The following is a 25213-nucleotide window of genomic DNA, read 5'->3' as shown; positions in this document are numbered from 1 at the left end:
AAAATTAGCCAGGCATGGTGGCAGGCACCTGTAATCCCAGCTACTCAGGAGTCTGAGGCAGGAGAATCGCTTGAACCCGAGAGGCAGAGGTTGTAGTGAGCTGAGATATTGCACCATCACACTCCAGCCTGGGTGACAGAGAGAGACTCCATCTCAAAAAAAAAAATTAATTCACTAATCATCAGAGAAATGTAAATCAAAACCACAAGATATCACTTCATACCTCTCAGGGTGGCTGTTATCAAAACACAAAAGACATCTTACATTGCTTGTAACACAGTTCTCTTTTTCCCTATCCTCAATCTGGGTGTTGTTTCAGAGACACCAAAGATGAAGATTTTGCAGTTGATCCATTGTTCCAACCTGCTGATTCTTATTGTCTTCATTGTGTAAGCTATCACTGTAGGTAATTTTCTCAGCTTCACAGTATCCAAAAATGTAAATATCATGCCATCAAGGTCTTTATCTGAGACACTATTACATTTCAATAGGAAAGCCTCTTCAATGTAGATACTTCTACAAGCCAGGCCCAGAAACAAAGCAGTGAATATTGGAAATAAATTTTCAAGGAAGATTAAGGGGGTTAGCAATGTCAAACAGGGAGAACGAACTGTGTGGCTCCTGGGAAAGTCACAGAAAGAGTCACTTCACCCAGATAGGTGGAGCAGAAGCCAGGCTGTAGAAGTGAAGGTGACCTTGATGCACCAAAGCATTTCCTAAATGTAAACGCTTCCTGCTCACACTGACTTCCTGCCATAGATGATGTAGGTTCAAGAAATAATCTAATTCTTTAAGTGCTTTGGATTCCTTCAATTTCTACTAAATTCAAGTGCTCTCAGGAAACAAAGATGATGTTATTTTTCATTATTGATTTTATTCTTCTTCCAATGAAGTCACTCAGAAAAGATGTGAATGTCATGCTGAGTGGGTATTCTAGAACAGGCTCTGTTCTTTAGAAAAATAAATAAATAAATAAATATATAAATAAATAAGCTCTGCTCCAGGCACTGAAAACAGATTCTGTTCTTCTGTAAAAGAAGAACAAGCATTTTCAGAATCTAATTTCTTATTTGCTTGCTTGCTACCACTATTCAGCTTACTCATAGTTTTTATCCATGGAGAGAAAGCAGCAAAACGAAGAACAGGAAATTTCACCACGCTGCAGGAACTGTCGAAATGGTTGTTCTGGGAAGAAGCTACATATTCACACTAACCACAATTCCCGTTCTGGATCCTCATTTCTTTTGTAGAATGATTGGCCAGAAAAGAATTGGACTTAAAATATCACCCCATATCAACAATAATGAAACTGAACAGGCTGATTATTAAAATAACATGTTAGACTATCTAGTAGACAACACCTTCTGTGTAAGAACTGTGCATGTTTTAGCTCATTTAATCTTCATAATCTCTAGAGCTCCATATGTTTATTATCCTTATTTTACAGATAAGAAAATGAAGGACAGAGATAGAAAGTGACAAAGCTGCATAGTGGACACCAGAGCCCCAGCTCTGAAATAGAATGTTACAGTGTCTGTACTTCACACGACAGTATAGGTGACTGTGTCCCACAGGTGCATTCACAAATGTCACCCCCATCTAAGCGTGGGGAACACACCCTTCAGAAGCATCTAGTGAATGCACGAAGAATAAATGAATCAATGTCAGGAACGGGGATGCTGTTGGAGAAGCAGAGTAACCTTGGAAATTCCATAAATGCTGTTAATTCACACTAGCAAATTAGATCCATGAAATAATAAGGAAAGAAATTAGTTAAAAACCTGGCAGGTATTCTATAATTATAAATCATCATGATAACAGCAATATAACAATAATGAACAATAAACGTATCCTGCCACCAGTGATCTGTTGTTATCAGACAAAATCCAAGTGTTTGGTATAAGGGTCATAGGGCCAAGAAGCAGTTGCATTTCATAGTCAAAGGTCAGAAATGGAATTGTTGGATCAGTGCTGTCTAATAGAACTTTCTATGAAGATAAAATGTTCTACGTCTGCTTCTTCAACATGGTAGCTGCTAGCTAGCCACATGTGGCCATTGAGTACTTGAAATGTGGCCAGTGTGACTGAAGAATTGAATTTTAATTTTATGTAATTTTAATTAATTCAAATTTAAATTGTTACATGAGGCTAGTTGCTCCTGTATTGGACAGAGCAGACATTGAGAATGCAATGATCTTTTTTTCCAGAATCGTGTTATCCATAAGAAAAGCAAGAACTTGGTGAATTAATTTAGCATCAAATCTGAGCTTCACAGCCCTAGGATTTTCTCATTCTAACTAATAGGGGTCGGGCTGTCTACACATAAATGCCTCACCCAAACCTGAACAGAAAGGGGGAAAGCAATGATTCCAAGCTGCTAGAACATTATTTGAAGTCAGCAAAAAGAGGACTGAGACTCTGAGCTGGCTGGCTAGGGGGAGCATCCTGAAAGCCCCGTGGCCGACGACCACCTGAAATTCAGCAGGCAGTTGGTATCGTTTCACTGCAAACAACCCACAGCTGAAAAGAAATGAGCTTGCAAGTTCAGATCCTCAGCCAGCAGGTCAGACTGCAAGTGATAAAAGGAGCCATCACTCCCACTGGCTGTGGGGTGAAGAATGTCAGAAATGTGGTTTGTGAGAGAAAAAGAAACAGGTGCAGGGCTACCTCTGTCTCCTTCTTCATAGTCCTCAGGGTTGCATCTGGGTTGCCCTGTGCACCTGAGGGGTGCATAACACCTTTTCCTCCCAGGGGGTGAAGGCCAAAGAGGCCCTGGGCAGCAACAATCAATTATACTGAGTCTCCCTCGGCTGACTCCAGCCTTGTTCTTTTTTACTGCTTCTCCTCTCCCTTCTTCTCTGTGTAAGACATATCTCTCTGCCCAAGCTCAGAGCTGGTTCCTGCACAGGGACAACAGATCTCAACTAAGCCCATCCCTTGGGGGTGCCCACAGGAGAATATAGGTGACTGTGTCCCACAGGTGCATCCACAAATGCCATGACCTATATTCTCCAGGCAGGGTGAGAACGATGAGAAAACTCGAAGAAGCTGCAGTCTGGCCTTTCTGCTGCAATAATAGATTCCAGAATTGGGAGGCAGCCCAAGGGCTGATCCGCCCCACACTACCCAAAGGAAATATAGCCCAGAGAAGGTGCCTGGGAAACAGAGAATTTGTATTTGGGTGAGAATGTGTCTATTTCTTCACCAAAGACCAGGGCTTGGCATGCTTGAAACGGAAAGGTATCCATTTTCTTACGGAGTTTTAGTGCCATCTAAAATTTGACAGACATTGACCCACGCCTAATCCTAATAAGAAAGCCATTCTAGAGAACTCTTCGGCTGCAAACAGGAAGGTAACTCAGATTAAATGTTGTTAGAGGCATGGTTGCAGCAGTGATCTTTCCCCAGGGCACAGGGCTGCTTGGCAATCTACTGCTTCAGGAAAGTCAAGTTTACAAGTATGAACCAAACCCATTTGACACACATAAATCCATGGTATGCATTCTTTATTTTCAAGTACATATCTGAAGGTTTAAGGCCTTTTTTCTCAGAAGCAGCCAAAAGCAGATGGTCAAAGTCTGATTTCTGGGTTCAGAGTCCTCTGAGAAGGCTGAGTGGCATAGCGTGATTTCAGGAGCAGCGGGAAAAGGCATTGACTGTGAAAATGCCTCCCAGCCCCGGGCTGAGATTCCTCTCTTCCCCCTGACACTGCCTGAAAAGACCAGGCTTTCCTTTGGGAGATTATCATTCTCTCTTCCTTCTCCATGACTAGGAACACTTGGAGCTTGATGGAGTGCAGGGGCGTTTGCATTCAGGAGGAGGAGGAAGGGCAATTTGAGAGCATGTGGGCCTAGGACCCAAGGATAGCAGAGAGAATGTGACAGGGGGTGGAAAGACATCAGGGACAAATTTTCCTACTCAAAAGTTTGCTTAGGCCAGCCTGTTGTTTAAAATAAGGCTTTTGGTGATGCCCAAGCTCTGGACCCACATTTCCAGCTGCTTTTTTGATCGCTCCATCCTAGTGTCATATGCACATCTTATAAGCATGGTCATGTCCTAAACTGAACTTGGCCTCCTCTACTTCACACCATGTCAGTGAATGCCACCCCCACACACACCACTGCCTGGCCTCAAGAACCTCAGCATTGCCTCCAACTCCTCCCTCATCTGCACCGTGATATCAAATTAGTCAGCAAATCCTGGTTATTCTACCTCCACAGTGTCTCTTGGATTTATCTCCTACTGCATTTCCTATTTGCATTTCTGTTGCTACTGCCCCAATTCAGATCATCATTACCTCTTGCCTTCGCTAAAGCCATGGTTTCCCTTGGGTTTCCGTGCTGCTAATGCATCCTACACAATGGGAACAAAGGACTAGCCTGCTAAAAAATAATAACTCTAATAATGTTTCTCCCCGCTCAGAACGTCTGCTGTCTTCCTCTTGCATACAGAACAAAACACAAACTCCTTGGCCTAGATTTTAAGATTCTCCCTGTTATGGGTTGAATTCTGGTCATGTCTTGCCCTCCCACCCCCAGATTCTTGTGTCGAAGGCCTAACCCCCAATACCTCAGAATGCAAGCATATTTGAAGATAGGACCTTTAAAATGGTGATTAAGTTACACTGAGGCCATTAGGGTGGATCCTGATCCAATGTCGCTGGTATCCTTATAAGAAGAGGAAACTTGGACATGCAGAGAGATGTGTGCATACAGAGGAATGACCATGTGAGGATGCAGTGACAAGACAGCTTCGTGCAAGCCAAGGAGAGAGGCCTCAGGAGAAAGCAACCCTGCTGACACCTTGACTTTGGACTTCTAGCCTGCAGAACTGTAAGGAAATAAATCTGGTATTTAAGGCACCCAGGCTGTGGTATTCGTTATGGCAGCGCTAGGAAACTAGTAAACTCACCAGTCAGCTCCCATCTGCATGTTCTAACTGATCTTCTGGTACTTTCTCTCACTGCCCATACATGCTAAGCCCTAGCCTTGGTGGTTCTTATGTGATCTGTGGTCTTGAACCTTCTGTCTTTGCGGTGATGACCACTCTGCATAGACTGCTCTTTCCACACTGCTTGCCTCTGGACTCAGCTCACACCTCACATCCTCTAACAACATGGAATGAGCCATTGCAGATGAACACACCTCTCCTTGCTCTCTGTTTGTTTTGCCTACCCCAAATCTATTCTCCCTCTACTTCTCCTTCTCATTCTTGTTGGAGGGATGAGCAGCAAAGTGCCTAGGTGAAAAAAAAATGCATTTCTCAGCCTCTCTCTAGGCCCAGAGGTTATGGAGCACTGGTCTGGCCAGTGAGATGTTAATGGAAGTAGGTGGGTGGGATTCAAGGAGAAAGCCTCTAAAATGGGCTGCAGATGCAGCTGGCATTGATCTGCCTTTTGCTCTTTTCCTCCTTCCTTCTTTTATCTCCTTAAAACACAATGTGACACAGTGGCTAGAGTAACCACTTTGAAACTACAAGGGACCATCAAGATTGTTGCAGATGCTAAATGTCCTCACCACATAAAAATAAGTATGGAGGTGACGGAGATGTTAAACACCTTGATTTAACCATTTCACTGTGTATGCATATGTGGAGATCTCACATTGTATACTGTCAATGTATACAATATTTATTGGTCAATTACATCTTAATAAAGCTGGGGGAAAACAGTTGTTGCAAAGACCTTGACCCTAACATCTTTGAAGCCTTGAAGCAACACCAGCAACCATGAACTTCTGGAATTCTAGTTGTATAGGAAAAATAAAGTCCTTACTTGTTTGAGCCACTTTTCCCTAGGACTTCTTTTATTCGTAATGAAATATAATTCCTCACAGATAAAACTTCCATAGCATTTAGTTTCTTGAACAAAACACCATCTGGCTTAGTGGAGCTGCTTATATGTCCATCATCCTTCACTTGTAAGTTCTCCAGGGGCAGGAGGCCCCAGCTTTATTTATCTTGTGTCTTGCACCACTCCCAGTGCATGATGAGTGCTCAGTAAATACTTGTAGAATTTTCTGGGTCTTCGTGAATCTTAGCAAAGGGAAGACGCCCATGTTAGCCATAGCTTTTCCAGCATGAGGCTTGTTCTGCTGCAGGTTTCAAGAGAACGAAGACATGCCATGTGGTTGTGGTTAAAGGTCAGCCATAAACCACATCAGTATGGATTATCTTCCTGAAGGAAGTTATTCCAACTTCACCATTTGGATCCAAGTCTGGGTCTTCCAGACAAATCTTCAGTTTCTGCCATGTTGCACATATAGTTGGGATCAGAGCATCAATGCAGATCTTCCTTGATAGAAAGGGGACATATTTGCAACACACAAAATACCAGATTGGGCAGCTTAAACAACATAAATGTATTTCTCACAGTTCTGGAAGCTGGAAGTCCAAGGTCAAGGTGTTGTCAGGGTGGGTTCCTTCCGAGGGCTCTCTCCTTGGCTTGCAGATGGTGTCCTTTTTCCTTGTGTCCTCACATGCCCTTCTCTCTCTTCACATGCATCCCTTGTGTCTTTTCCTCCTCTTAAAAATAGACACCAGTCATAATCCATTAGAGCCCTACTTTAATGGCCCCATTTTAAGTTAATCACCTATTTAAGGCCCTATCTCCAAATAAAGTCACATTCTGAGGTACTGGGGGTTGGAACTTCAACAAGTGTTTCGAGAGATGAGGGAAACAACTTTGTCCATGCCTTTATATGTGGTTACATTGGAGTGTGTGTGTGCATGCATGTGTACCAATTAATGTAGAACATGATTAGAACTGAAGGAACGTTGAAGAATGCCTCATTCCAAACTCCCATTGTAGAGGTGAAGAGATGACACCCAGCAGTGGTTTAGCGACCAAGTTGGGCCTGAAACCGATGCACTTCCCCCATGCAGCTCTCCATTAAGGAGTAAAGGTGAGAACATAGGTTCAGAATATTCTGCTGAAATGAGGACAGGGTAGATCATTAATCTCCATTCGATGTTCACAGCAGTACTTCCTAAGCTGTTTTCTAAGGAACGTTAGTCTTGCAAACTGTTGATTAGTATTTTATAAGTTTTTTCTGCAGTCTCATGAGGAAGAAAAGGAAAAAAGAAAGGAAGGAAGGAGAAGAAAGAAAGAAAGAGAAGGAAGGAAGAAAGAACGAAAGAATGGAGGGAGAGGAGGAGGGAGGAAGGAAAATAAAACTGTGACCCGTTCTTACTTAAACTTGGTTTAAACCACAGAAAAGCATATCCCATGGCTAAGATACTCTCTTTTTGGTGGGGTGGCCCCTGCAGTGAAATAGCTGTGTAGGTGGCATTTACACCTGTAATTCCTGTCCTATAAGGGAAATAGATTTGCCTGTTAGGTGAGAAGCAATAGAAAATGAGCAGTTTTTACTGTGTGTTGAGATCTCACCTTGAAGTCACGAAGGATAATGGCTAATAAAGCTTTCGAGTGGGAGAGACTGTGCCTGAGCTAGCGTCTCCTGATGAGCTGGGCTGGGAAGTGTGTCTGCAGGAAGAATTGTCTCTGGACCTGTGATGGCTTATTTAGCCTGAGGTCACGCAACAGGGGCTGTCTTCAACTATGAAGCACAAATGAAGTTGTTTGGGTTCCTCTGCCTGTGAGTCAGTGGCGTTACATGTACAACATGGCTCTTGTTGGTCATTTACAGAGGGAGGAAGTGAGATCAACAATATTTATTCACGCCTCATTACTTCTGCCCTGCAGAAAGCCATAATCCCAAGTTTATGACTGCCTGAAACCATTAGAGTTTTTTAAATCTGGTTTTCAGAATCTATTTTCAAAAATCTATTTGCTCACCCCACCTACATTTGGCAGAATGAAAGTTACAGAGTATAACAAGAATAAATACTCTGACATTTTTCTCTAAGAATACTAAAATAAACATATTGCATACTGAGTTTATATGAGATTTTAAATATTTTAACGTTCAAACCTAAAACATTTGATTTTTAATGGTTATAATTGGAAATAGCCTTGTGTATGAAAGTCTCCTTTTTCTGTTTTTACATGAGAAAACATCTTATAGAAAATTGAATCAATGAAGTGTGTGGATGAGTATTGGATATTTTTATGAGGGTATTTCTTTATTCATATAGAAAGTGTGTATAAGGAATCTGCTAGGTATTATTGTGTTACAGGAAGGGTGACTGACTGTCTTGGCTTCCAGGAGATTGAAGAGTTAGTGTTAAAACCAGGATAAGTTGGTCACCCTGGTTAGACCTGGAGAGTCACTGATAAATAAAATATGGTCAAATAGTGGTATGGCAGTGCCTTGGGAGAAGTACTTTCTGTTTGCTTATAGGAACACAAAGTAGGCTACCAATTTAACAAATTCCAATTTTTTTTTTTTTTTTTACTTCAATCTAAAAGACCCTTGAGGCCAGGAGCAGTGGCTCACATCTGTAATCCCAGCACTTTGGAAGGCCAAGCGGGCGGATCACCTGAGGTCAGGTCAGGAGTCCGAGACCAGCCTGGCCAACACGGCGAAACCCCGTCTCTACTAAAAATACAAAACTTAGCTAAGTGTGGTGGTGCATGCCTGTAATCCCAACTACTCGGGAGGCTGAGGCAGGAGAATTGCTGGAACCTGGGAGGTGGAGGTTGCAGTGAGCCAAGATTGTGCCACTGCACTCCAGACTGGGCAAAAAGAGCAAAACTCCATCTCAAATAAATAAATAAATAAATAAATAAAACCCTTGTGTGTTTTTGTTTTGTTTTGCTTTGTTGAAGGTTGTACTGCAGAACAGAACTAGTATAACAGTTTGGGTGTGATTGGGGCATAAAAAAGAAAGAGAGCAGATAAGAGAAAAAAGAAAGAAAGAGAAGAAAAGGAAGGGTGGAAGGATGACAGGAAAGGAGGGAGGGAGGAAAGGAGGAAGGACGGGAGAAGGGAGAGAGAGGGAGGGAGGGCGGGAGGAAGAGAGGCATGCCAAGCTTTGGCAGGCAGAGTCTATGAGACACAGCCTAGAATTTTACTCCATACACCTGCTCTTAGGAAAACATCAGCATTTTCAATAAAGTTCTGCAAAGGGCAATTCAGTCTTTCTAAACTCCAAAAACCTGTGATGTGGTAGAAAGGAAGCCAGAGTGTAATTTGCCCCAGCTTCAGCTATTTCAGTTCCACCAAGGCCCAGGTCTTGCCTGTTTTGTTCAGCAGCTAGATTAGCTCCTGGCATATTACGGGAGTTCAGTAAATGTTAGTTAAATAAATGAGTAAATAAGAATAAATCCTGGCCGGGTGCGGTGGCTCATGCCTGTAATCCCAGCACTTTGGGAGGCCAAAGTGGATCACTTGAGGTCAGGAGTTTGAGACCAGGCTGGGCAACATGGTGAAACCCTGTCTCTACTAAAAAAAAAAATGAGCTGGGCATGGTGGCACAAGCCTGTAATCCCAGCTACTCAGGAGGCTGAGGCACGAGAATTGCTTGAGCCTGGGAGGTGGAGGTTGCAGGAAGCCAAGATTGTGCCACTGCACTCCAGCCTGGATGACAAGAGTAAGACTCTGTCTAGGAAAAAATAAAAATAAAAATAAAGAAGAATGAATCCTGTGATTGTGTAATTTATGCCTATTGCATGTTAAAAACCTCAAACTTCACAGAACTTACGATTTATTAAATTAGCTACTTCTTGCTTGCCCAAGGTTAACAACGTATTTGTGTAATTTGTACACATTACAAAGTTGCTTTTTGTTGCACCTTTCTCAGAAATATGCAGACTTATGACTCAATCTCAGTGATTACCTGAAAGTGGACATAGTGTTTAGAATAATGATGCTCATGGTTTTAGTAAAAGGTGAAAGATTTTTTTTTTTTTTTTTGAGACGGAGTCTCGCTCTGTCGCCCAGGCTGGAGTGCAGTGGTGTGATCTCGGCTCACTGCAAGCTCCGCCCCCTGGGTTCACGCCATTCTCCTGCCTCAGCCTCCCGCGTATCTGGGACTACAGGCGCCCGCCACCACGACCAGCTAATTTTTTGTATATTTAGTAGAGACGGGGTTTCACCGTGTTAGCCAGGATGGTCTCGATCTCCTGACCTCGTGATCCACCCGCCTCGGCCTCCCAAAGTGCTGGGATTACAGGCTTGAGCCACCGTGCCCGGCCAAGGCGAAAGATTTACACCATCTGTAAAGGAACCAGAGTGTGTGCTTATGGTTTTAGTATACTCCATGTCACATTTGGGTCTGCAAAGGAGAGATTGTTTACTTTCCCAGACACATAAATCTATTTCAGGTGTTTGCTTGTCCACAGAAACCATAGTTACATGCTTTGCAGTTCAGAGCCTGCTGAAGTGATGCAGTATGCAAAGGTGTCGTCCTATATACAGATTCTGTGTGGGAACTGAAGGGGAGAAATAGCACCTGTCTGTGGATCATAGTTGTGACATCGTGTTTGGCATCCCTTCTATCAACTCAGTCTACTCCATTTCCACCTTTGTCTCCACTCCTGGCTGCCCGGGGCTTTCAGGCTTTCTGGCTCCTTCCCCCAAGACAGTGTCTTCAAGATGTGTCTGGGCAGCGGCGGGGTGGGTGGGGAGGGGGGCAGTGGTGGTGGTGGTGGTGGTGGTGGTGGTGGAGGGGTCACTGCAAAAGGATTTCTTGAGGATTTATTTTTAATGCTGATTTCAGAGCTCCCCCACCCCCAATAACTACCCTGATAGTTATTTTGCTCCCCTATCCCAGCTCTATGCTCTGGGAGGTTGACCTTGATTAACTGCATCCCTGGCTCCTTCCCTGTCTAGTTCTGTTGGCCTCAGTGAATGGTGGCCCTAAGGGGAGACCAGAGAACAGGAGGCGAGAGGGGTCGGCATGCTTCTTCCGGTTCCCTCCCTGCTTGGTCCTCACACCCCTGCTCCTGCTGCATGGCCCCTCCACTTGGACTGGCTTCATCAGGCCTCCAGTGCTCACTGGGCTTGGGTACCGCAATCTCCATCCTTTGCCTGTTCAGCCCTAGGAGCAGTTCTACCTTTCTGCTGCCATTGGTTTCTGGGTGCTTCAGCATTCCTGCTGGTCTTCTCAAACCTGTCCTCATCTCAGTGAGGAATCCCTCCTCTTAGTACCTTCATTTGAGGCACCTGAAATGAATTCTGTCTACTGGTGACACCCTCACACATATGCCCATTATTTTGTGTATTTTGCGGGGGGGGGGGGGGGTAAATTTTTTAAATTTATTTTTTGTACATGAGTAAGTTATTTAGCAGTGATTTCTGAGATTTTGGTGCACCCATCACCCAAGCAGTGTACACTGTACCATATTTATAGTCTTTTATCCCTCAGCCCCCTCCTACCCTTTCACCTTGAGTCCTGCAAGTCCATTGTATCATTCTTATGCATTTGCATCCTCATAGTTTAACTCCCACTTATAAGTGCAAACATATGATGTTTGGTTTTCCATTCCTGAGCTACTTCACTTAGAATAATAGTCTCTAATTCCATCCAGGTTGCTGCGAATGCCATTATTTTGTTCCTTCTTATGGTTGAGTAGTATTCCATGTTGAGTACACACACATACCATATATATCACATTTTCTTTATCCACTCATTGATTGGTGGGCATTTTGGGCTAGTTCCATATTTTTGCAATTGTGAATTGTGCTGCTATAAACATGCATGTGCAAGTATGTTTTTCATATAATGAATTCTTGTCCTCTGGGTAGATACCCAGTAGTAGGATTGCTGGATCAAATGATAGGTCTACTTGTAGTTATTTAAGGACTCTCCACACTGTTTTCCATAGTAGTTGTACTAGTTTACATTCCCACCAACATTGTAAAACTGTTCCCTTTTCACCACATCCATGGCAACATCTACTATTTTTTGATTTTTTGATTATGACCATTCTTGCAGGAGTAAGATGATATCGCACTGTGGTTTTGACTTGCATTTCTCTGATAATTAGTCATGTTGAGCATTTTTTCATATGTTTGTTGGCCATTTGTGTATCTTCTTTTGAGGATTTTCTATTCATATCCTTGGCCCAATTTCTGAAGGGATTGTTTTTTTCTTGCTGATTTGTTTGAGTTCCTTGTAGATTCTGGATATTAGTCTGTTGGAAGCATAGATTGTAAAGATTTTTTCCACTCCGTGGGTTGTCTGTTTACTGTGCTGATTATGTCTTTTGCTGTGCAAAAGCTTTTTAGTTTAATTCAGTCCCATCTATTTATCTTTGTTCCTGTTTTGAGCTCTTGGTCATAAAGTCTTTGCATAAACCAATGTCTAGAAGTGTTTTTCCAATGTTATCTTCTGGGGTTTTTATGGTTTCAGGTCTTAGATTTAAGTCCTTGATCCATCTTGAGTTGATTTTTGTTTAAGTTGAGAGATGAGGATCCAGTTTCATTCTTCTACATGTGGCTTGCCAGTTATCCCAGCATCATTTGTTGAATAGGGCAATTTTCCCCACCTTATGTTTTTGTTTGCTTTATCAAATATCAGTTGGCTGTAAATATTTGGGTTTATTTCTAGGTTCTCTATTCTGTTCCATTTGTCTATATGCCTATTTTTAAACCAGTACCATGCTGTTTTGGTGACCATAGCCTTATAGTATAGTCTGAAGTTGGGTAATGTGATGCCTCCAGATTTGTTCTTTTTGCGTAGTCTTTCTTTGGCTATACAGGCTCTTTTTTTGGCACCATATGAATTTTAGGATTGTTTTTTCTAGTTCTTTGAAGAATGATGGTGGTATTTTGATGGGAATTGCATTGAATTTATAGATTGCTTTTGGCAGTATGGTCATTTTTACAATATTGATTCTACCCATCCATGATCATGGGATGTATTTCCATTTGTTTGTGTTGTCTATTATTTCTTTCAGCAGTGCTTTGTAGTTTTCCTTGCAGAGATCTTTCACCTCCTTGGTTAGGTGTATTCCTAAGTATTTTATTTTTTTTACAGTTATTGTAAAAGGCGTTGAGTTCTTGATTTGATTCTCAGCTTGGTCACTGTTGGTGTATAGCAGAACTACTGATTCGTGTACATTAATTTTGTATCCTGAAACTGTATGCTGAATTCATTTACCAGTTCTAGGAGCTTTTTGGATGTATCTTTAGGGTTTTCTAGGTATACAATCATGTCATCAGCAAACAGTGACAGTTTAACTTCCTCTTTACTGATGTGGATATCCTTTATCTCTTTTTCTTGTCTGATTGCTCTGGCTAGGACTTCCAGTAGTATCTTGAATAGAAATGGTGAAAGTGGGAATCCTTGTTTTGTTAAGGTTCTCAGGGGAGTGCTTTCAACTTTATTCCATTCATTATAATGTTGGCTGTGGGTTTGTCTGAGATGACTTTTATTACCTTAAGTTATGTCCCTTCTATGCCAATTTGACTGAGGGTTTTAATCATAAAGAGATGCTAGTTTTTGTCTCATGTTTTTTCTGCATCTATTGAGATAATCATGTGATTTTTGTTTTTAATGCTGTTTATGTGGTGTATCGCATTTATTGACTTGTATATGTTAAACCACCTCTGCATCCCTGGTATGAAACCCACTTGATCATGATTAATTATCTTTTTGATATGCTATTGGATTCAGTTAGCTAGTATTTTGTTGAGGATTTTTGCATCTATGTTCATCAGGGATATTGGTCTGTAGTTTTCTTTTTTTGTTATGCCCTTTCCTGGTTTTGGTATTAGGGTGATACTGACTTCATAGAATGATTTAGGGAGGATTCCCTCTTTTTCTTTCTTTTGGAACAGTGTCAATAGGATTAATACCAATTCTTCTTTGAATTCTGATAGAATTCAGCTGTGAATCCATTGGGTCCTGGACTTTTTTTGTTGGTAACTTTTTAATTATTAATACTATTTCAATCTCACTGCTTGTTATTTGTCTATTCAGAGTTTCTATTTCTTTCTGGTTTAATTTAGGAGGGTTGTATCTTTCCAGGAATGTATCCATCTTCTCTAGGTTTTCTAGTTTATGTGCATAAAGGTGTTCATAGTACCCTTGAATGATCTTTTGTATTTCTGTGGTATTGGTTGTAATGTCTCCGGTTTGGTTTCTAATTGAGCTTATTTAGATCTTCTCTCTTCTTTCCTTGGTTAATCTCACTAATGGTCAATCAATTTTATATCTTTTCAAAGAACCAGCTTTTGGTTTTATTTATCTTTTGTAATTTTTTTTGTTTCAATTTCATTTAGTTCTATTCTGATTTTGGTTATTTCTTTTCTTCTTCTGGGTTTTGGTTTGGTTTGTTCTTGTTTCTCTAGTTCCTTGAGGTGTGACCTTAGATTGTCTATTTGTGCTCTCTTAGGCTTTTTCATGTAGGCATGTAATGTTGTGAACTTTCCTCTTAGCACTGCTTTTGCTGTATTACGGAGGTTTTGGTATGTTATGTCATTATTATCATTCAGTTCAAAGAATTTTTAAATTTCCGTCTTTATTTCATTGTTAACCCAATGATTATTCAGGAGCAGCTTGTTTTATTTCCGTGTATTTTCATGGTTTTGAGGGTTCCTTTTGGAGTTGATTTCCAATTTCATTCCACTGTGGTCTGAGAGAGTATTTGACATCATTTCAGTTTTCTTAAATTTGCTGAGACTTGTTTTGTGGCCTATCATATGGTCTATTTTGGAGAATTTCCATGTGCTGATGAATAGAATGTACATTCTGTAGTTGTTGAGTAGAATGTTCTGTAAATATCTGTTAAGTTTGTTTGTTCTAGGGTATAGTTTAAGTCCATTGTTTCTTTGATGACTTTCTGTCTTGATGACCTGTCTAGGGCTGTCAGTGGAGTATTGAAGTCCACCACTACTCTTGTGTTGCCATCTATCTCATTCCTTAGTTCTAGTAGTGATTGTTTTATAAATTTGGAGGCTCCAGTGTTATCTGCATATATATTTAGGACTGTGATATTTTCCTGTTGGACTAGTCCTTTTATCATTATATAATGTCCCTCTTTGTCCTTTTTAATTGCTCTTGCTTTAAAGTTTCTTTTGTCTGATATGAGTAGCTACTCCTGCTCATTTTTGGTGTCCATTTGCATGGAATATCTTTTTCCACCCCTTAGCCTTAACTTTATGTGAGTCCTTATGTGTCAGGTGACTCTCTGAAAAACAACAGATACTTGGTTGGGAAATTCTTATTCATTCTGCTATTTTGTGTATTTTAAGTGGAGCATTTAGGTCATTAACATTCGGCATTAGTATTGAGATGTGAGGTACTATTCTGTTCATCATGCTAGTGGTTGCCTGAATACCTTGCATTTTTTTTTCATTGTGTTATTGTTTTATAGGTCCTGTGATATTATGCTGTAAGGAGATTCTATTTCAAGGATTTCTTTCAAGATTTAGAGCTCCTTTTAGCAGTTCCTGTAGTGCTGGCTTGGTAGTGGTGAATTCTCTCAGCATTTGATTGTCTGAAAAAGACTGTATCTTTCCTTCATTTATGAAGCTTAGTTTCATTGGATACCAAATTCTTGGCTGATAATTGTTTTATTTAAGGAGGCTAAAGATAGGGAATCCAATCCCTTCTAGCTTGTAGGGTTTCTGCTGAGAAATCCGCTGTTAATCTAATAGGTTTTCCTTTACAGGTTACCTGATGCTTTTGCCTCATAGCTCTTAAGATTATTTTCTTCATCTTGACTTTAGATAACCTGATGAGTATGTGTCATGGTGATGATCTTTTCATGATGAATTTCCCAGGTGTTCTTTGAGCTTCTTGTATTTGGATGTCTAGATGTCTAGCAAGGCTGGATAAATTTTCCTTGATTATTCCCTCAGATATGTTTGTCAAACTTTCAGATTTTTCTTCTTCCTCAGGAACACCAATTATTCTTAAATTTGGTCATTTAACATAATCCCAAATTTCCTGCAGGCTTTGTTCATTTTTTACAGTTCTTTTTTCTTTGTCTTTGTTGGATTGAGTTAATTCAAAAGGCTTGCCTTCAAGCTCTGAATTTCTTTCTCCTACTTGTTCAATTCTGTTGCTGAAACTTTCCAGTGCCTTTTGCATTTCTGTTAGTGTACCCTTCATTTCCAAAAGATGTAATTGTTTTTCATTTATGCTATCTACTTCACTGGAGATTTTTCCATTCATATCATGTATCTTTTTTTATTTCTTTAAGTTGAACTTTACCTTTCTCTGGTACCTCCTTGACATATGCCTGTTGAATTGGACTGTCTGGCAGCAGACCCCAGGAACATGCTTTTTTTTCTCTTTTTCATTATTGTTTTTAATTGTGGTAAAATACATATAACATTTATCATCTTGATCATTTTTTTCTCTTTTTTTTCTTTTATTATTATACTTTAAGTTTTAGGGTACATGTGCACATTGTGCAGGTTAGTTACACTTGTATACATGTGCCATGCTGGTGCGCTGCACCCACTAACTCGACATCTAGCATTAGGTATATCTCCCAATGCTATCCCTCCCCCCTCCCCCCACCCCACAACAGTCCCCAGAGTGTGATGCTCCCCTTCCTGTGTCCATGTGATCTCATTGTTCAATTCCCACCTATGAGTGAGAATATGCGGTGTTTGGTTTTTTGTTCTTGTGATAGTTTACTGAGAATGATGATTTCCAATTTCATCCAAGTCCCTACAAAGGACATGAACTCATCATTTTTATGGCTGCATAGTATTCCATGGTGTATATGTGCCACATTTTCTTAATCCAGTCTATCATTGATGGACATTTGGGTTGGTTCCAAGTCTTTGCTATTGTGAATAGTGCCGCAATAAACATATGTGTGCATGTGTCTTTATAGCAGCATGATTTATAGTCCTTTGGGTATATACCCAGTAATGAGATGGCTGGGTCAAATGGTATTTCTGGTTCTAGATCCCTGAGGAATCGCCACACTGACTTCCACAATGGTTGAACTAGTTTACAGTCCCACCAACAGTGTAAAAGTGTTCCTATTTCTCCACATCCTCTCCAGCACCTGTTGTTTCCTGACTTTTTAATGATTGCCATTCTAACTGGTGTGAGATGGTATCTCATTGTGGTTTTGATTTGCGTTTCTCTGATGGCCAGTGATGATGAGCACTTTTTCATGTGTCTGTTGGCTGCATAAATGTCTTCTTTTGAGAAGTGTCTGCTCATGTCCTTCGCCCACTTTTTGATGGGGTTGTTTGTTTTTTTCTTGTAAATTTGTTTGAGTTCATTGTAGATTCTGGATATTAGCCTTTGTCTGATGAGTAGGTTGTGAAAATTTTCTCCCATTTTGTCAGTTGCCTGTTCACTCTGATGTTAGTTTCTTTTGCTGTACAGAAGCTCTTTAGTTTAATTAGATCCCATTTGTCAATTTTGTCTGTTGTTGCTATTGCTTTCGGTGTTTTAGACATGAAGTCCTTGCCCATGCCTATGTCCTGAATGGTAGTGCCTAGGTTTTCTTCTAGAGTTTTTATGGTTTTAAGTCTAACGTTTAAGTCTTTAATCCATCTTGAATTGATTTTTGTATAAGGTGTAAGGAAGGGATCCAGTTTCAGCTTTCTACATATGGCTAGCCAGTTTTCCCAGCACCATTTATTAAATAGGGAATCCTTTCCCCATTCCTTGTTTTTCTCAGGTTTGTCAAAGATCAGATAGTTGTAGATATGCGACATTATTTCTGAGGGCACTGTTCTGTTCCATTGATCTATATCTCTGTTTTGGTACCAGTACCATGCTGTTTTGGTTACTGTTGCCTTGTAGTATAGTTTGAAGTCAGGTAGTGTGATGCCTCCAGCTTTGTTCTTTTGGCTTAGGATTGACTTGGCGATGCGGGCTCTTTTTTGGTTCCATATGAACTTTAGTTTTTTCCAATTCTGTGAAGAAAGTCATTGGTAGCTTGATGGGGATGGCATTGAATCTGTAAATTACCTTGGGCAGTATGGCCATTTTCATGATATTGATTCTTCCTACCCATGAGCATGGAATGTTCTTCCATTTGTTTGTATCCTCTTTTATTTCCTTGAGCAGTGGTTTGTAGTTCTCCTTGAAGAGGTCCTTCACATCCCTTGTAAGTTGGATTCCTAGGTATTTTATTCTCTTTGAAGCAATTGTGAATGGGAGTTCACTCATGATTTGGCTCTCTGTTTGTCTGTTGTTGGTGTATAAGAATGCTTGTGATTTTTGCACATTGATTTTGTATCCTGAGACTTTGCTGAAGTTGCTTATCAGCTTAAGGAGCTTTTGGGCTGAGACAATGGGGTTTTCTAGATATACAATCATGTCGTCTGCAAACAGGGACAATTTGACTTCCTCTTTTCCTAATTGAATACCCTTTATTTCCTTCTTCTGCCTAATTGCCCTGGCCAGAACTTCCAACACTATGTTGAATAGGAGTGGTGAGAGAGGGCATCCCTGTCTTGTGCCAGTTTTCAAAGGGAATGCTTCCAGTTTTTGCCCATTCAGTATGATATTGGCTGCGGGTTTGTCATAGATAGCTCTTATTATTTTGAGATACGTCCCATCAATACCTAATTTATTGAGAGTTTTTAGCATGAAGGGTTGTTGAATTTTGTCAAAGGCCTTTTCTGCATCTATTGAGATAATCATGTGGTTTTTGTCTTTGGCTCTGTTTATATGCAGGATTACATTTATTGATTTGCATATATTGAACCAGCCTTGCATCCCAGGGATGAAGCCCACTTGATCATGGTGGACAAGCTTTTTGATATGCTGCTGGATTCGGTTTGCCAGTATTTTATTGAGGATTTTTGCATCAATGTTCATCAAGGATATTGGTCTAAAATTCTCTTTTTTGGTTGTGTCTCTGCCAGGCTTTGGTATCAGAATGATGCTGGCCTCATAAAATGAGTTAGGGAGGATTCCCTCTTTTTCTATTGATTGGAATAGTTTCAGAAGGAATGCTACCAGTTCCTCCTTGTACCTCTGGTAGAATTCGGCTGTGAATCCATCTGGTCCTGGACTCTTTTTGGTTGGTAAGGTATTGATTATTGCCACAATTTCAGTTCCTGTTATTGGTTTATTCAGAGATTCAACTTCTTCCTGGTTTAGTCTTGGGAGAGTGTATGTGTTGAGGAATTTATCCATTTCTTCTAGATTTTCTAGTTTATTTGCGTAGAGGTGTTTGTAGTATTCTCTGATGGTAGTTTGTATTTCTGTGGGATCAGTGCTGATATCCCCTTTATCATTTTTTATTGCATCTATTTGATTCTTCTCTCTTTTTTGCTTTATTAGTCTTGCTAGCAGTCTATCTATTTTGTTGATCCTTTCAAAAAACCAGCTCCTGGATTCATTAATTTTTTTGAAGGGTTTTTTGTGTCTCTATTTCCTTTAGTTCTGCTCTGATTTTAGTTATTTCTTGCCTTCTGCTAGCTTTTGAATGTGTTTGCTCTTGCTTTTCTAGTTCCTTTAATTGTGATGTTAGGGTGTCAATTTTGGATCTTTCCTGCTTTCTCTTGTGGGCGTTTAGTGCTATAAATTTCCCTCTACACACTGCTTTGAATGCGTCCCAGAGATTCTGGTGTGTTGTGTCTTTGCTCTTGTTGGTTTCAAAGAACATCTTTATTTCTGCCTTCATTTCGTTATGTACCCAGTAGTCATTCAGGAGCAGGTTGTTCAGTTTCCATGTAGTTGAGCCGTTTTGAGTGAGATTCTTAATCCTGAGTTCTAGTTTGATTGCACTGTGGTCTGAGAGATAGTTTGTTATAATTTCTGTTCTTTTACATTTGCTGAGGAGAGCTTTACTTCCAAGTATGTGGTCAATTTTGGAATAGGTGTGGTGTGGTGCTGAAAAAATTGTATATTCTGTTGATTTGGGGTGGAGAGTTTTGTAGATGTCTATTAGGTCCGCTTGGTGCAGAGCTGAGTTCAATTCCTGGGTATCCTTGTTGACTTTCTGTCTCGTTGATCTGTCTAATGTTGACAGTGGGATATTAAAGTCTCTCATTATTAATGTGTGGGAGTCTAAGTCTCTTTGTAGGTCACTCAGGACTTGCTTTATGAATCTGGGTGCTCCTGTATTGGGTGCATATATATTTAGGATAGTTAGCTCTTCTTGTGGAATTGATCCCTTTACCATTATGTAATGGCCTTCTTTGTCTCTTTTGATCTTTGTTGGTTTGAAGTCTGTTTTATCAGAGACTAGAATTGCAACCCCTGCCTTTGTTTGTTTTCCATTTGCTTGGTAGATCTTCCTCCATCCTTTTATTTTGAGCCTATGTGTGTCTCTGCACGTGAGATGGGTTTCCTGAATACAGCACACTGATGGGTCTTGACTCTTTATCCAATTTGCCAGTCTGTGTCTTTTAATTGGAGCATTTAGTCCATTTACCTTTAAAGTTAATATTGTTATGTGTGAATTTGATCCTGTCATTATGATGTTAGCTGGTTATTTTGCTCGTTAGTTGATGCAGTTTCTTCCTAGTCTCGATGGTGTTTACATTTTGGCATGATTTTGCAGTGGCTGGTACCGGTTGTTCCTTTCCATGTTTAGCGCTTCCTTCAGGAGCTCTTTTAGGGCAGGCCTGGTGGTGACAAAATCTCTCAGCATTTGCTTGTCTGTAAAGTATTTTATTTCTCCTTCACTTATGAAGCTTAGTTTGGCTGGATATGAAATTCGGGGTTGAACATTCTTTTCTTTAAGAATGTTGATCCTGTCATTATGATGTTAGCTGGTTATTTTGCTTGTTAGTTGATGCAGTTTCTTCCTAGTCTCGATGGTCTTTACATTTTGGCATGATTTTGCAGCGGCTGGTACTGGTTGTTCCTTTCCATGTTTAGCGCTTCCTTCAGGAGCTCTTTTAGGGCAGGCCTGGTGGTGACAAAATCTCTCAGCATTTGCTTGTCTGTAAAGTATTTTATTTCTCCTTCACTTATGAAGCTTAGTTTGGCTGGAAATGAAATTCGGGGTTGAAAATTCTTTAAGAATGTTGAATATTGTCCCCCACTCTCTTCTGGCTTGTAGGGTTTCTGCCGAGAGACCCGCTGTTATTCTGATGGGCTTCCCTTTCAGGGTAACCCGACCTTTCTCTCTGGCTGCCCTTAACATTTTTTCTTCATTTCAACTTTGGTGAATCTGACAATTATGTGTCTTGGAGTTGCTCTTCTCGAGGAGTATCTTTGTGGCATTCTCTGTATTTCCTGAATCTGAACGTTGGCCTGCCTTGCTAGATTGGGGAAGTTCTCCTGGATAATATCCTGCAGAGTGTTTTCCAACTTGGTTCCATTCTCCCCATCACTTTCAGGTACACCAGTGAGACGTAGATTTGGTCTTTTCACATAGTCCCATATTTCTTGGAGGCTTATTCGTTTCTTTGTATTCTTTTTTCTCTAAACTTCCCTTCTCACTTCATTTCATTCATTTCATCTTCCATCGCTGATACCCTTTCTTCCAGTTGATCGCATCGGCTCCTGAGGCTTCTGCATTCTTCACGTAGTTCTCGAGCCTTGGTTTTCAGCTCCATCAGCTCCTTTAAGCACTTCTCTGTATTGGTTATTCTAGTTATACATTCTTCTAAATTTTTTTCAAAGTTTTCAACTTCTTTGCCTTTGGTTTGAATGTCCTCCCGTAGCTCAGAATAATTTGATCGTCTGAAGCCTTCTTCTCTCAGCTCGTCAAAGTCGTTCTCCATCCAGCTTTGTTCCTTTGCTGGTGAGGAACTGCGTTCCTTTGGAGGAAGAGAGGTGCTCTGCTTTTTAGAGTTTCCAGTTTTTCTGTTCTGTTTTTTCCCCATCTTTGTGGTTTTATCTACTTTTGGTCTTTGATGATGGTGATGTACAGATGGGTTTTTGGTGTGGATGTCCTTTCTGTTTGTTAGTTTTCCTTCTAACAGAGAGGACCCTCAGCTGCAGGTCTGTTGGAGTACCCTGCCGTGTGAGGTATCAGTGTGCCCCTGCTGGGGGGTGCCTCCCAGTTAGGCTGCTCGGGGGTCAGGGGTCAGGGACCCAGTTGAGGAGGCAGTCTGCCCATTCTCAGATCTCCAGCTGCGTGCTGGGAGAACCACTGCTCTCTTCAAAGCTGTCAGCCAGGGACATTTAAGTCTGCAGAGGTTACTGCTGTCTTTTTGTTTGTCTGTGCCCTGCCCCCAGAGGTGGAGCCTACAGAGGCAGGCAGGCCTCCTTGAGCTGTGGTGGGCTCCGCCCAGTTCGAGCTTCGTGGCTGCTTTGTTTACCTAATCAAGCCTGGGCAATGGCGGGCGCCCCTCCCCCAGCCTCGCTGCCGCCTTACAGTTTGATCTCAGACTGCTGTGCTAGCAATCAGCGAGACTCCATCTGGTAGGACCCTCCGAGCCAGGTGCCGGATATAATCTCGCGCTGCGCCGTTTTTTAAGCCCGTCGGAAAAGCGCAGTATTCGGATGGGAGTGACCCGATTTTCCAGGTGCGTCCATCACCCCTTTCTTTGACTAGGAAAGGGAACTCCCTGACCCCTTGTGCTTCCCAGTGAGGCAATGCCTCGCCCTGCTTCGGCTCGCGCACGGTGCGCGCACCCACTGACCTGCGCCCACTGTCTGGCACTCTCTAGTGAGATGAACCCGGTACCTCAGATGAAAATGCAGAAATCACCGGTCTTCTGCGTCGCTCACGCTGGGAGCTGTAGACCGGGGCTGTTCCTATTCGGCCATCTTGGCTCCTCCCCATCTTGATCATTTTTAAGTGTACAGTTCAGAGGCATTAAGCATGTTCGCATGGTTGTGCAGCCATCACCGCATCTCCGGGGCTTTTACATTGTTTCAAAGTGAAATGCTATACCCATTAAACAACAATCCTGCATTCCTCCCTCCCTAGCCCCTGGCACCCACCATTCTACTTTTTGTTGCTATGAATTTGACTACTCAGTACTTCCTGTAAGTAGAATCAAACAGCATTTGTCCTTTTGTGATTGGCTTATTTCATTGAGCATCATGTCCTCAAGTTTCATCCATGTTGTAGTATCTGACAAGATTTCTTTCCAAGATGGAATAATATTCCATTTTTATGGCGAGACCACATTTTGCTTATCTATTTATGTATCAAAAGGTATTTGGGTTGTTTTTAACTTCTGGCAATTGTGAATAATATTGCTATGTATGTGGGTGTATAACTATCCAAACCTGCTTTTTAAATAGGCTTCCCAGGTAATTCCTATGCCCTTTAATGTTTAAGAATCATTGCCTTTGGGAAGCCAGAGCTCTGACATCACCATTTATATAATTTGGTGTAGAGCTTATAACCCTTAAGAAGTGACCTCTCCAGAGGCATTTTATTTCTAACTATAGGATGGCATATTTGTGCTCTCAGTTAATTACAGGCAAGTCTGAATAGACAGAGAGATGTCTTGGCAGTTCAGGGGACTTTCTCCTTGCTCTGATATCATTTTGTCCAAAAGTCTTGTCTAAGAACAAGCCATTTAAGCCAGTTGCTGATATTTGGAAGGTGTTGTGTCAGAAGAGACTTGATGTCCTCTGAGAGGTTTCTTGACATTCTCTGTTCCTCAAACTTCCACATGGGACACTTTCCCTCCACCTCACTTTGCCTGGACCACTCACCTTTAAATTTTGAGTTAGATGTTGTTTTCTTTAGGAAGGTTTCTCTTTGGTGAGGGCAATCACCAAGATGGGATTAGCAGCCTTCCCCGTAGGTTCCTGCCCACTTTTTACTGTGTATTATTGTTACTGATTTACCTGCCTTTTGTCCTCACCAGACTATAAGCTCCTTGAGGGTGGGACTCATGCTTTCCCAGAGCCCAGCCCTCCTGTAGCAGCTGCCCAAGACCTCTCAGCCCAGAGGTGTAAATGGGGTGGTCAATCGAATGTGTGGATAGGGGTGAAGCACAGGAAACTTCATCCTTAGCAGGGCATGGAAGTGGGACAGGGGAAATCTAGGAACTGACATTTGAAAAATAGTGTGTAAGCACCTGTGTGCCATGCCAGATGTGGTGAGCATTTCTCCATGGTGTCTGAGAAGTCAACATCACCAAAACTGAAAATAGAATTTGCTAAGTCAAAAGAAAAAAAAAAGTTGCTATTTATTTGACAGTGCAATTAAAATCATTTATGAGAACTGATTATTCTGAAATTCTATGCAATATAATTATTTATATAAAATTCTTTTAAAATGTTGTTGTAAATTTGGAGTAATTACAGCAGGATACCCTATGCATGTTTCACTGTTCTTATTTGCTCCTGGAGAGTGTCTAATTGCAACTCAGAAAAATAGACTGTGCTAAGGACAATCAATGTGTTATGATGCCATCAGGCCCTAGTCTGAGACCATTTATATCCAACTGAGATAGAGAGGATTGGAGAAGATTTCTGCAAATAACTGACCTGTGTTTTAGAGGATAAGAAGAAGGGAATTTCAAGCCCAGGGACAGTATCTGAAATCTCTAGTTCCCACAGAGTAATGAGACCTGGTTCTATAAGTCTTAAGTGAAAATACATTGCATTACTTGATAGTCACATCTTATATCCCAAAATGTCCTGAATAAATACCCCGTGTGCCATTTCTTTCTATGTCACCACATTTGCATACTCAAACATCTTCCTTCCTCCCTTCCTCCCTCCCTCCTTCCCTCCCTCCCTCGCCCTTCCTTCCTTTCTTTCTTTCTTTTTTTCTTTCTTTCTTTCTTCCTTTCTTTCTTTCCTTCTTTCTTGCTTTCTTTCTCTCTTTCTCTCTTTCTTTCTTTTTCTTTTTTTCCTTCTTTCCTTCTTTCTTCCCTTCTTTCTTTCTTTCTTCTTTTCTTTCTTTTCTTTTTTTCAGGACATTACCTGCTGATTCTTGGGCAAGGCCCAGAATTTGGTGGACATACTTAAAGAAGAAAGGAATCTTCAGCTAAAGTGTCTACGATCAATTCAGATTTGGAGGGCATGGGTCTTCTGACAGTAGGGGCCATTCTAGGATTTTTTGGTTGAAGGTGAGTGAGAATTTGGTACATGGAAGGGGATGGGTGACTCTAAGGGCAGAGAAAGGAAAATCAAGTGAGCTGAAGAAGGAAGCACAGTGGTGGGACTGACCAACTTCACTCATGACCATTTAGCCATGTGTTGGCTTGTGTAAGGGTGTGGAGCTCACTAGAGGATTTGAAGATGTTCAATCTTGCAACATACTCAGTGACTGTGTGTCCTAGAAATCGCACAGCTTCTATAGGGACTAGAGGGAACAGAAGAGTGGGGCTGAGGAGACGGAGGTAAAAAATTGACAGAGGGTTATTTTGCCTAAATCAGCATGACCTCAGAGGAGCTTGGATTAGACCGATAATATTGGGTTGGTACAAAAGTAATTGCAGTTTTTGCCATTACTTTTAATTTGCCACACATTCCATTGACTATTCCAGAACTACAGGTTCACCTA

The 25213-nt window shown here is 41.2% G+C and overlaps 1 pseudogene; it reads left to right on the top strand.

Moving 5' to 3' along the window:
• Window positions 1-25213, top strand: part of LOC109027128 (snRNA-activating protein complex subunit 5-like) — a 283079-nt pseudogene that overhangs the window by 232844 nt on the left and 25022 nt on the right.

Source organism: Gorilla gorilla, chromosome 5 (assembly GCF_029281585.2).
Source record: "Gorilla gorilla gorilla isolate KB3781 chromosome 5, NHGRI_mGorGor1-v2.1_pri, whole genome shotgun sequence".
Lineage (NCBI taxonomy): Eukaryota > Metazoa > Chordata > Mammalia > Primates > Hominidae > Gorilla > Gorilla gorilla.
Note: the sequence above shows the minus strand (reverse complement) of the source record. Positions and strands in the feature narration are given on the sequence as shown.